Raw genomic sequence first — 11,054 nt, forward strand, 5'->3', positions numbered from 1 at the left:
TAGGCTGGGCACTGAACTCCCACACGCAACATACAGCTCATTACTCATACACCCTGCTGTCTACAGCTCAATTAGCAAAAGCACACACCTTTTCTCTGGAGATTTCCACCCCTATCTTCCCAACTCTTTTAACTGACAGCAAAAGTCAACAACTTCAAGCTTCCTGTGAGGTTGAAATCCAGAGTTCTGGTTGGTTACTCTTCATCATCAAAAGACAAGGCAAACCTCATCCCCTTAGGGCAGACTAATGCCAGGAGAGCTTCTGGAGGTATTCGAAGAAAGGTTGTTATTTGTTACCGGCTCCACTTCTTGGGGGGAAGGGGATAGACAGTAACTAATATTTTGTGAGCACCTATTATGTTCCATGTACTCTTCTCGGGGCTTCACCAATATTAACTCATTTAAATTCTTTCCATAACCTGATGAGATAGAATTCTTAGCCCCATTTTACAAATGAGACAGTGATTAGGTGACTTACTTAAAGCACAGAGCTCATGAGTGACAGAAATTAGCTTCAAACCCAGATCTGTCTGCAAAGCCCTGCACCAAGCTAGTAGAGAAAGAAATAAAGGAGGGAAGTGGGTACTATGTATATGAAACTGTGGATTTCAATTCTCCTTCTGACACCAGAGACCACAATTCCAATGGGAATGCAAATAATCATTATGTGAATAGAAGACTGAAAAATCAGCAAAACAGAAGGGTACCCAAGTTAGTGTTTATATAAAGTGGCAGCAGATAAAATGCTGCTGCCACTCTGTGGCATGACTGAGCAATATTTTTAAAAAACCCACAGAAAGGGACTTCCCTGGTGGCGCAGTGGTTAAGAATCCACCTGCCAACGCAGGGGACACGGGTTCAAGCCCTGGTCTGAGAAGATCTCACATGACGTGGAGCAACTAAGCCCGTGCGCTACAACTACTGAGCCTGCGTGCCACAACTACTGAAGCCCACGACCTAGAACCCGTGCTCCACAACAAGAGAAGCCACTGCAATGAAAAGTCCACGCACCGCAACGAAGAGTAGCCCCCGCTCGCTGCAACTAGAGAAAGCCTGCACACAGCAACAAAGACCCAACACAGCCAAAAAATTAATTAATTAATTTTAAAAATAAAAATAATGTTTGTAACTCTTTAAAAAAAAGAACAGTAATACTGCCCCTGTGTGGCCTCATTTTACCAATTCTTTCTCTGAAAACCAAGATATTCATGGCCGGAACATACACTCCTATGAGCATACGCAGACCCAGGTGATCATGAATAAGGTAAAATTGGGTTGGTAGCTGAAGAACACGACGTGCCTGCAGCTTGGGTTTTGATGCCCCCCGGTTTTTAACTCCTTTTTTTTTTTTTACTTAATAGTATCTCTTTTTTTTGGTAAGTCTTTTTGATTTTATTCACTCTAATGAGTGACACTGTATCTTACTGTAGTTTTTTTTAATATATCTTTTTTAAATTTATTTATTTTATTCATTTTTTTTTTGGCTGCGTTGAGTCTTCGTTGCTGTGTGCGGGCTTTCTCTAGTTGTAGCGAGCAGGGGCTGCTCTTCATTGCAGTGCGCGGGCTTCTCACTGCAGTGGCTTCTCTTGCTGCAGAGCACGGGCTCTAGGTGCACGGGCTTCAATAGTTGTGGCATGTGGGCTCTGTAGTTGTGGTACACGGGCTTCGTTGCTCTGTAGCATGTGGGATCTTCCTGGACCAGGGCTCGAACCTGTGTCCCCTGAACTGGCAGGCAGATTCTTAACCACTGTGCCACCAGGGAAGCCCCTAATTCCTTCTGTATGGCAACACTGCCAGGCTAACCGACCTGATGGCCCACAAGTGATGAATATCCCAAGGGCTTTGTCCTGGAACCAGTGAGCACAAGGCTAACATTTGTGCCACACTATGCACAAGCACCAGTGCCGTCACAGCCCACCTGTCAGGGCTTCCCCTTCCTGTCCCCAAGTAAATAATTTTGTTCCTCCTAATGGCAGAACCTAATCTTAATGGGCAGAAGAGGAGACCAGAGCCTGGCTTTGGGGGCAGCCCCTCACAGCCCTGCCTGATGCAAGCTGATTGATATACCCGTACGATCCAAAATAAGAGCCCCCAGGTTCAAGAACACACGTGCCCACACACCCCAAGGATAACATAAAAATACTTTTTAAGATCAAAGTTACCATTCTAACTGCAGCATCACATAGGTTTTATAGATTATTAACCTTAAGTGTTCTTGAATACAAGATGATTTTTGATGACGAAACAGATAAATGCAAGGTCAACAACACTAGACCTAGTTATGGATCTACGTGCTCTTAAACTCTGAAGGGAGATAAAAGTTGCACGTACAACCTTCTGTTTAGATTGCTTCTCTTCTAGAAACCACCGTCTCCCAAAGCCCTCTTGCAAAACAGAACACAAATTCTAGTAATTCTAACCCAGACCAATAGAATATGAGCACCCCAGATTTAGGTGCCCTGATACCCTTTCAGTCTTTACTTGATCTTTAGAAATACTTTCAGCGACTACAAAGGGCTGAAATGAAATAACAGCCACTTTAAGAAAGCTGGTAATTTTTGATGTGGGGAAGGAGCTAACTGAAAAGAAACTATTTCAGGCTTCCTTGGTGGCGCAGTGGTTGAGAGTCCGCCTGCCGATGCAGGGGACACGGGTTCGTGCCCCAGTCCGGGAAGATCCCACATGCCGCGGAGCGGCTGGGCCCGTGAGCCATGGCCGCTGAGCCTGTGCGTCCGGAGCTCCTGTGCCCCGCAACGGGAGAGGCCACAACAGTGAGAGGCCCGCGTACTGCAAAAAAAATAAAAATAAAAAAAATGCAGTAATTAGACCATAAATGAGCCTTGATAATAAGCTCCCTGGGGAGCAGAAACCATATCTGACATTCCTTGTGTATCTCACAGCCCCAAGTATGATGCTCGGCTCAGAGTAATTGCATAATAGATGCTGAGTGATACAGATTCACCGCACAGTGCCTGGCATATCATAAGCTTTTCACATGCCAGGCAGTTCGCAAGCCTCTCTCCCACCAGACTTTTCAAATATGTCAGATTTTACCATTCCTGGGCTTTTAATAAAAAGCAGCATTGCACAAGAAAACAAAGCTTCTTGTCACTTCACGTGACAATGATTGAACACGTAGGTGCCAGGCACTCTGCTCTGTACTGCAAAAGGGGCAGACCTGGGCCTAGTGCTGGCACTCATCCTATAAGCTTTATGAGTCAGGGTGAGTCAGTTAACCTGACCCAGTGCGAGGCCCAGTAAGCACAGTTACTATTATTGAGTAACTCCTGAATTTTACATCTTAGATCTCCCCTGATAGGCTAGCAACTAACTAGCACACGGTGGGATGAGCGCTTTACTAGTGATGCACCCACAGGCTTTGGGAATACACAGGACAAAATACGTGTATTGAAATAGTGTTAAATACACACACACACACACACACACACACACACACACACACACACGCAAACACACACACACACGCAAACACACAAGTTTCCGAGGGCCAGTCTAGGCTCAGAACACATTTAATCCCATCTTCTACACTTGTGGCTTCTAATCCTAGTTGCAGACTAAAATCACCTGAGGAGCCTGAAAAATTGCTGGTGTCCAGGCCCCCAGCCCATACAATTAGATAAGAATGGGGTGAGGGGAACAGGTATTGGTATTTTTATTTTTATTTATTTATTTATTTTTTTGCTGTACGCGGGCCTCTCACTGCCGTGGCCTCTCCCGTCGCGGAGCACAGGCTCCGGACGCGCAGGCCCAGCGGCCATGGCCCACGGGCCCAGCCGCCCCGCGGCACACGGGATCCTCCCAAACCGGGGCACGAACCCGCGTCCCCCGCATCGGCAGGTGGACTCTCAACCACTGTGCCACCAGGGAAGCCCAGTATTGGTATTTTTAAATGCTTGCTTAATGACTATAGGTGCAGCCAGGGTTGAGGACTCCTGGCCTCCGCCTTCTCCATCTCCACCTTTAGTCCCAAGCTTAAGTGACAGGTCCAGGGGATAACTCAACTCGGAGGCCTGCAAAGCCACAGAAATCCCATTTTGGTCACTCACCAGACTATTCTCTGAGCCATTAAGATGACTCTGCCACTGCCAAAACATTTTTGGCCACCAAAACTTAAAGAGGGGCTTTCTTAACCCTCGGTCAGTCAGAGAAGGTAATTAGCTAGTCCAGCCTCTGCCCCAAGCACTCTACTGGAGGCTTAACTGGCCTGAGATCTCATCCTTTTGGGGGAAGCTTCTCTACTCAAGTTGATATTTAATTTGTCCCTTCTCAACTGCGCTACTCTTTGCCTCATGCGGATGTTTCCTTACAGCTATGAGTGTGCTCAGCTCCCACTGCAGCTGGGACCCCCGCCAGTCTCTCCCACGACCCCATCCTCTCCCTTGCCCCCCTTATATACACACGCTCACTTTGGTTTGCTTTTCTAATTCCTTCTTAATCAGCCTCTGCCTCCCTCTAGGCCACCTTGCTACTCTCCTACTTGATCCCTCCCCTTTCAGCTAAACCTCCTGGCCGTGGGGTTGCTGCCTCACTCTAGCGTCTCTCTGTGTCCCTCTGCTCCTTTCCCGCCAGCCACACAGGCAGCAAGGCCCCTGTGGGCACAGCCTCCCAAACACATGATGCTTTCTCAGTTGCCAGATCTTCTCTCGTGAATTGGCTTCCTTCATCTGCTGACTCTCTTCTGCTAACTGCTCTCCCAGGCTGCCAACCACCTCCTTTCTTTCTTTACAAAAATATTTCTTCTTAATTACTCAAGAAATTTGTACTCACACCAAATTCAAACAATACAGAAATGTGTTAAGTATAAAGTGAGGGTGTCCCCCCCTTTCCCTAATCACTCAGGAGTAAACACTACTGGTACACATTCTTCTAGGCTTTTACAACGTGCTCAGAAACATGCACATATACAAGGGCTTGTGGTTTGTTTTCTTAGGAAATGGGTTCCTATCACATACATACTGTTCTGCAGTTTGTCTTTTTTTTTTTTTTTTTTTTTTAGAAGCCCTGTCTTTTTTTTTTTTATTTTAACAATATACTGTGAATATCTTTCAAAGGGAATACAGAGATCAGCCTCCCTTATAAAGGCTGCACAGTACTCCACTGGCTGGATTTACCATTCTGCCGCAGGCAGGCTGTTTCCCAGTCTTCTCTGATGCCATAACATCCGCGCACACAACTCTTCACACACAAGCATTTCTAAGTAACTATTTAGAAATGGGTGGACGGCTGCCCACAGGACCAGCCTGTACTCACCAATTCCAAGTGCCTTTTCTCAAGTCCTCCTTGGTCTCAACCTCTTTGCCTCACATGACAATAGAGGACCTGCTTCATGAAACTCCTTCCTCTCTTGGGTGTCTTTCCACTTTTGCTTCACTGAGTCTTTTCTTCTGCCCACAAAAGTAGGCATTTCACAGAATCCTTTTCTTCTTTCTCTCCCCTGGCTTCCATGATGTTTGCATCTTCTGCCCCTCCAACTTCTCTAAATCACGTTGCTAGCCCAACCACATCTCAATTGCCTGCTGTTCACTCCAGCCTCAACGTCTCAAACATCTGAGACTCAACAAATCCCCGAATGAACACCTGACCTCTTCCTCTAAGCCTCCGTTTCCTCATCCGGAAAACAAAGGGAATGGACTAGACTCGATTAAATTTTCTTTAAAAATTAGGAGTCTAGTATGTACTAGATGCTGTGCAGGATAGAAAAAAAATCAATAAAACACAGATCTTGCATTGAGGGAACACGCAAACTAAGGAGTGGGGGAGAGACATAAACAATTATGTAATATAAGGCAGAATAAAATGCTAAAGTAGACAAGAATGGCTAAATCTGGCTTGAAAAAAGCTTCACAAGAGGGAATGTTTAGGCTGAGCCTTGAATGATGACTGGCATCTCAACAGGAAGAGAAAAGAAAGTATTTCTGGCTGAGGGTACAACATGAACAAAGTATAAACTCAGAGTCAAAGAAGCATGGAAGTTCATGGTACATGTGGCTGGATCAGAGCACATATGAAAGAATGTATCAATACTAGAGGACAGGGACTTCCCTGGCAGCGCAGTGGTTAAGAATCTACCTGCCAATGCAGGGGACACGGGTTCGAGCCCCGGTCCGGGAAGATCCCACATGCCGCGGAACAACTAAGCCTGTGCACAACTACTGAGCCCACTCTCTGGACCCTGTGCGCCACAACTACTGAGCCTGCGCGCCACAACTACTGAAACCCATGCGCCTAGAGCCCGTGCTCCGCAACAAAGAGAAGCCACCGCAATGAGAAGCCCGCACACCACAACGGAGTAGCCCCCGCTCGTCGCAACTAGAGAAAGCCGGCGCACAGCAATGAAGACCCAATGCAGCCAAAAATAAATAAGTAAATAAATTTATAAAAAAAAATACTAGAGGACAAAGCTGGGAAGAAGGTTGAAACCAAGGTCATAGAAGATCCTGAATCCTATCATAAGGAGTTCAGGCTTTCCCTAAAGGGTTTATCTACCTGCCACTCTCTGACTGAGTAATAGTTGCTGCCTAAAATACTATGCTAAAGGCAATTCTGAACTGACATGGAGACACAAGTTGGGAAAGCATGCTCATGTTTTGATTAGCACGGTTGGCCTGGGGCACCGTAAGGTGTATTTGTCTAGCTATATCTACTATCCTTGCCGAAGGCAATAGGGAGCTATTGAAGGCTTCTGAGCAAGGGAATGGCAGGACCCAACATGAATTTTCCTTGTATCATTTCTGGCAGCAGTCTAAGGGATGGACAGAGCAGAAAGACCCCTAGAGAAGGGAAGATCAGTCAGGAAGCTGCTGTTAATAAGCCAGATGGTGGTGGTGATGATGATGATAAACAACCAGACGAATTAGGGCAGAGAGATCAAAGAAGAAAAGGAAGAGACAGATGGGAGAAATAATGGAAGACAGAATGAAAATGACTCAGAGACTATGATGATGGAAGAGAGGAATGGAAATGTGTCAAGGTTTCAAGGGACTTAACCTGGGTCACTGATGGACCGCAGTGCCATTAACTAAGATAGGGGCCATGAGGGGAAAGTATCATAATCCTTGCTTTTCACTCCAAATCCTCCAACCACTTTACTTGGCTTTTAAGCACTCTTAAGTACGCTAGGAGGGAAAAAGCAGGACATACATTGCTTGATGGCCCCAGCATTTATATAACCCCACACATAAACCTACTATTCTTCCTTCGGCCAGATCACCAAAGAAATATCCACCAATATCTGATCCTAAAACCAATGGGCTAATAATCCTTTGAATGTTCATGCCCCCAAAAGATGATTTTTCCTATTTAGATAGTGCTTTCTAGTTACAAGACACGTTCAACATATCTTATTTTACTTGACTGTGAGGTATGAAGGGCAAAGATCATCCCTATCTTACAGATACAACAGCCATAACTCATATTTACTCTACGCTTGCTATACACCAGACACTGATCTAAATACTTTACATGTAGACATGTACTGAATTCTTACAAGAAAACCACAAAGTAGATACTATTATCCCCATTTTACAGAGAAGGAAAACAGGCCCAGAGATGTCAAGTAACTTACCCAAAGTGACACAGCTAGAAAGCAGCGGAGCCAAGATTTGAACCTGGCCAGTCTGACTTCAGAGCCTGAACTCTTAACTACCACACTTTGTATCATATAAGAAGGTCAGGCACAGAGAGGCTACCTGACTAGCCAAAACTACTAGGTTCTGTCAACCAGAAACCTACATCCAAGGCCCACATCTGTCTAATACTTAATCCTGTGCTCTTTCTATTACTCTACATTGTTTACCGACATGAACTGACCTCTTCCACTGGGTTAGCAGATTATTTTGACCTTTTCCCTCTTTGACCTTTGTCACTCACTTCTGCCAGACAAAGTTTCTGATTTTGCTCCCCTGCCGTGCAGCCTCATACAACTGTTCACTAGGATAGGATGCAGGTCTCTATTTAGAGGAAAGAAATGGTGACCTCAGTTATAGTCCCAAGTGAATGGGTCTCCCTTCCAAACAACCAGTTATCTCGCAACAGATCACACTGGCTTGACACACAGGCTAACTGAGCATACACAACTCCCTGGACTACCTGCCCAGGACAAGCAGCAAGCAATGGTGGCACTACAGCCTGGCTCCTCTGTGGAAGAGAGGGAGCAAGGGCAGAAAAACACATTGAAAAGCAGTTGGCTATAGCAGTCAGGCAGAGAGGTGGCCTGCAGCCGTGAGATCCTCACTTTCAAGGCTGTAAGACAATGATGCTCAAAAAACACATGATTTCTGTTTCTCTACTAGTGGGCAAGAACAAAAGTCCATCTCCCTTTATGCTGTAATAGTTAGGGGTGGAAGGAGGCCATGTATGGTACTAGAGAGAGACAATGAACCGGGAGTCAGGAGATCTACCTCTGCTTCTACTGAGCTGTGCGACTTTGGGCAAGCCACTTCACCTCTCTGGGTCTCAGTTTGCTCATCTGGAAAAATGAGGGAGGAGATGATCTCTGAGGTTTTTTTTCAGCTCCGACCTGGCATCACTCTGCCATTTCAACCCAGGAAAGTATTGCTCGAATATTTTCTCCAGTATCTATAAGGCGACCAAAGGAGAAATCAGCTAGAACCGAGAGAAAGAAGGATTAGATAAAACAAAAATGACCTTTTTGTGGAAGGCTGCAAATTAGGTAATATATAGGCAATACACTTAAGCACAGTGCCTGGAGCATAATACATGCTCAAAATGTTACAAGTATTATTATCACTACTACTCCTAACTTTCAAAGTGTACAGAGATAACCAAAAATTATAACGAGCTCTTTCTCTTAAATTTAACTCCTTTTTGTCCATCTGACCCTATTCTAGGTTTATGGTGTTTAAAAGGTCTGGGTGAGGGAGGACCCTAAATGAGCAGCGGCACCAACTGTCCTTAATGTCGATGGACAGTTGTGACTGGAAAGTGAGAACCCAACCCCAAGGGAAACTAAAGAGAAAATGTAAGTGGGAGGAGCCAGGCTTAATCCTCAGTTTGCTGCAAACCGGCCGTGGAAAGGGGAATTTAAAAAAAAAACAGCAACAGGTGTGGACCACAGTGTACTTTGCAAATTGTTTTTCAGTTCAGACCCAAAGCGGGGAGTAAGAAACTTGGGAAGATGATCCCAGCCTGGTTTCCACGTGTGTCCATCTGAGCAAACACAGCCCTGACTGTGAGGTATGGCCAAACACCGTTCAGCCAGGCAGGAGACCCTGTGACCCGGCGGGCTTTGCATTCTTCCCCAGGAAGCGAAAGCAGCCTCGGCCTAAAGGTCACCCCTGACTTCCCAGGGCCAAGACAGCACCCCTCCCCGCCGACAGCCCCGCCCCGGGAAGGACAGCCACAGGGCTGGGGGAGTCAGTCTGTTTCTCTTTGCTCACTGGCCAGAAACCCCACCAGCAAACAGGGAAACATGACCTTGGCTTGGTGCTAGCTTGCAGGGCTAGGCTGAGGAGAGCTGAACTGTAAAGTCCGGTGCGGGGCCGCGAGGGGAATGGAAATCCACAGGGTCACCCCTGACTTCCCAGGGCCAAGACAGCACCCCTCCCCGCCGACAGCCCCGCCCCGGGAAGGACAGCCACAGGGCTGGGGGAGTCAGTCTGTTTCTCTTTGCTCACTGGCCAGAAACCCCACCAGCAAACAGGGAAACATGACCTTGGCTTGGTGCTAGCTTGCAGGGCTAGGCTGAGGAGAGCTGAACTGTAAAGTCCGGTGCGGGGCCGCGAGGGGAATGGAAATCCAAAGGTAAAACCGGGCGCCCTTTCCTCAGGGGGCCCTGAGAGTCCTCCTGCGACTGGGGGCCCGGGAAATGGGGAGAAAGGCCCACCTGAAGCAGCAGCCGGTAGCAGCGGCAGCCCAAGGGGCCAAGTGTAAAAGTGCTGAAGATAATAAGGCACTTATGCACATGACCCCGAGCAACATTCCTGCAGGGCGCAGGGAATAAAGCACAGCAACAGGCAGGCGCACTCGCTCAAGTGCCTGGGACTTAAAAAAGGAAACTCTTGACAAATGCAAAGCGACAAGGAACAAGTGGTGATATGAAGGAGACCCTTTGGTACAGTCTCCCCTAATTTCTCAGGGTTTCTCTTTGTTTTAGGAATGCCCTCCAAGCCAGCTCCAACCAGGGAACCAGGATTATTACATTATTAAAACATGACCTTAACCTAAGGAACTGCCTATTTACCCACAATGCTTGGGAACATGCCTGGGGGTCTTCCAATGGCCTTGCTGGGTGGGATAGGGCACTCCAACCCCAAGGCTGTGAAATCACATGACCCAGGCCTTGGCCCTGGAAGGCTACACTTAATTAAAGGGGACCTCCCTTTAGTAACTCGTGGCTGAGGTCCCAGTTCTGAAAGAGTAGCTGTTCTTCAAAACTGAGAGAGGTTTCCCATATCCGGGAGATACTGAATTGTCTTTTTTTTTTTTTTGGTCCATTTGCTGACATGTCAGGCAAAGCACTGGTCTACTTTTAGCCTGTCTTTCTCCTAGGAGCTCTGGGAGCAGTCCTTTCTCCTCCAATAATTTCTTAACCCTGAGAACAGGCGGCACTTAAGCAAGTTGCACTCCCCTCGGTCAAAATAAATTAATGAAAAAGGAAAAAGTAAATCCACGCACCTGTCTCTGCCCACACCCAAACCACTCCTTTCCTACTTCTGTCATGTACTCGTTGGTTTCCTAGGCTACCAATCTCAAGATAGCTGGCACCAGAGAGCCAGCCCATTGATGAAGAGCAGCAGTAATTAAGCCCAGAGGTCCCTGGAAAGCCAAGCTTCCTACCAATGACAGCCATCCTCCAAATGCTTCAGAAAGGGCTGCGTGATTTACAGTAACATCCAAATTCCCCACAGAACTGTCCTTAGGCCTCCAACAGTCGAGCCACCCTGCCCTGCAGAGATTATGTGGGTGCCACCTTCATGGAACCAATATTTTTGCCTACCACCTGAAACAAAGATGCCAGGGAAGCTGCTCTTGGGTGAGATTTTTTTTTGGGGGGGGGGAGGTGAGATGCTTAA

At 46.8% G+C, this 11,054-nt stretch overlaps 1 protein-coding gene across 10 annotated transcripts in view; it reads right to left on the minus strand.

The window, feature by feature from the left end:
* The window catches only part of TMEM164 (transmembrane protein 164), a 169,582-nt gene that overhangs the window by 147,291 nt on the left and 11,237 nt on the right, over positions 1-11,054 (minus strand). For 2 of the 10 annotated variants that reach the window (XM_024748546.1, XM_024748542.1), the window contains exon 1: positions 5,272-6,156. The exons of 7 other annotated variants lie outside the window; for them this stretch is intronic. The gene's annotated coding sequence lies outside the window, so the exon portion shown is untranslated. Of the gene's footprint in view, positions 1-5,271; positions 6,157-11,054 lie in introns of those variants that run through there. One more of the 10 variants, XM_024748550.1, reaches the window with a different exon arrangement.

Source organism: Neophocaena asiaeorientalis, unplaced genomic scaffold (genome assembly GCF_003031525.2).
Source record: "Neophocaena asiaeorientalis asiaeorientalis breed wild unplaced genomic scaffold, Neophocaena_asiaeorientalis_V1.1 scaffold41, whole genome shotgun sequence".
Taxonomy (NCBI): Eukaryota; Metazoa; Chordata; class Mammalia; order Artiodactyla; family Phocoenidae; genus Neophocaena; species Neophocaena asiaeorientalis.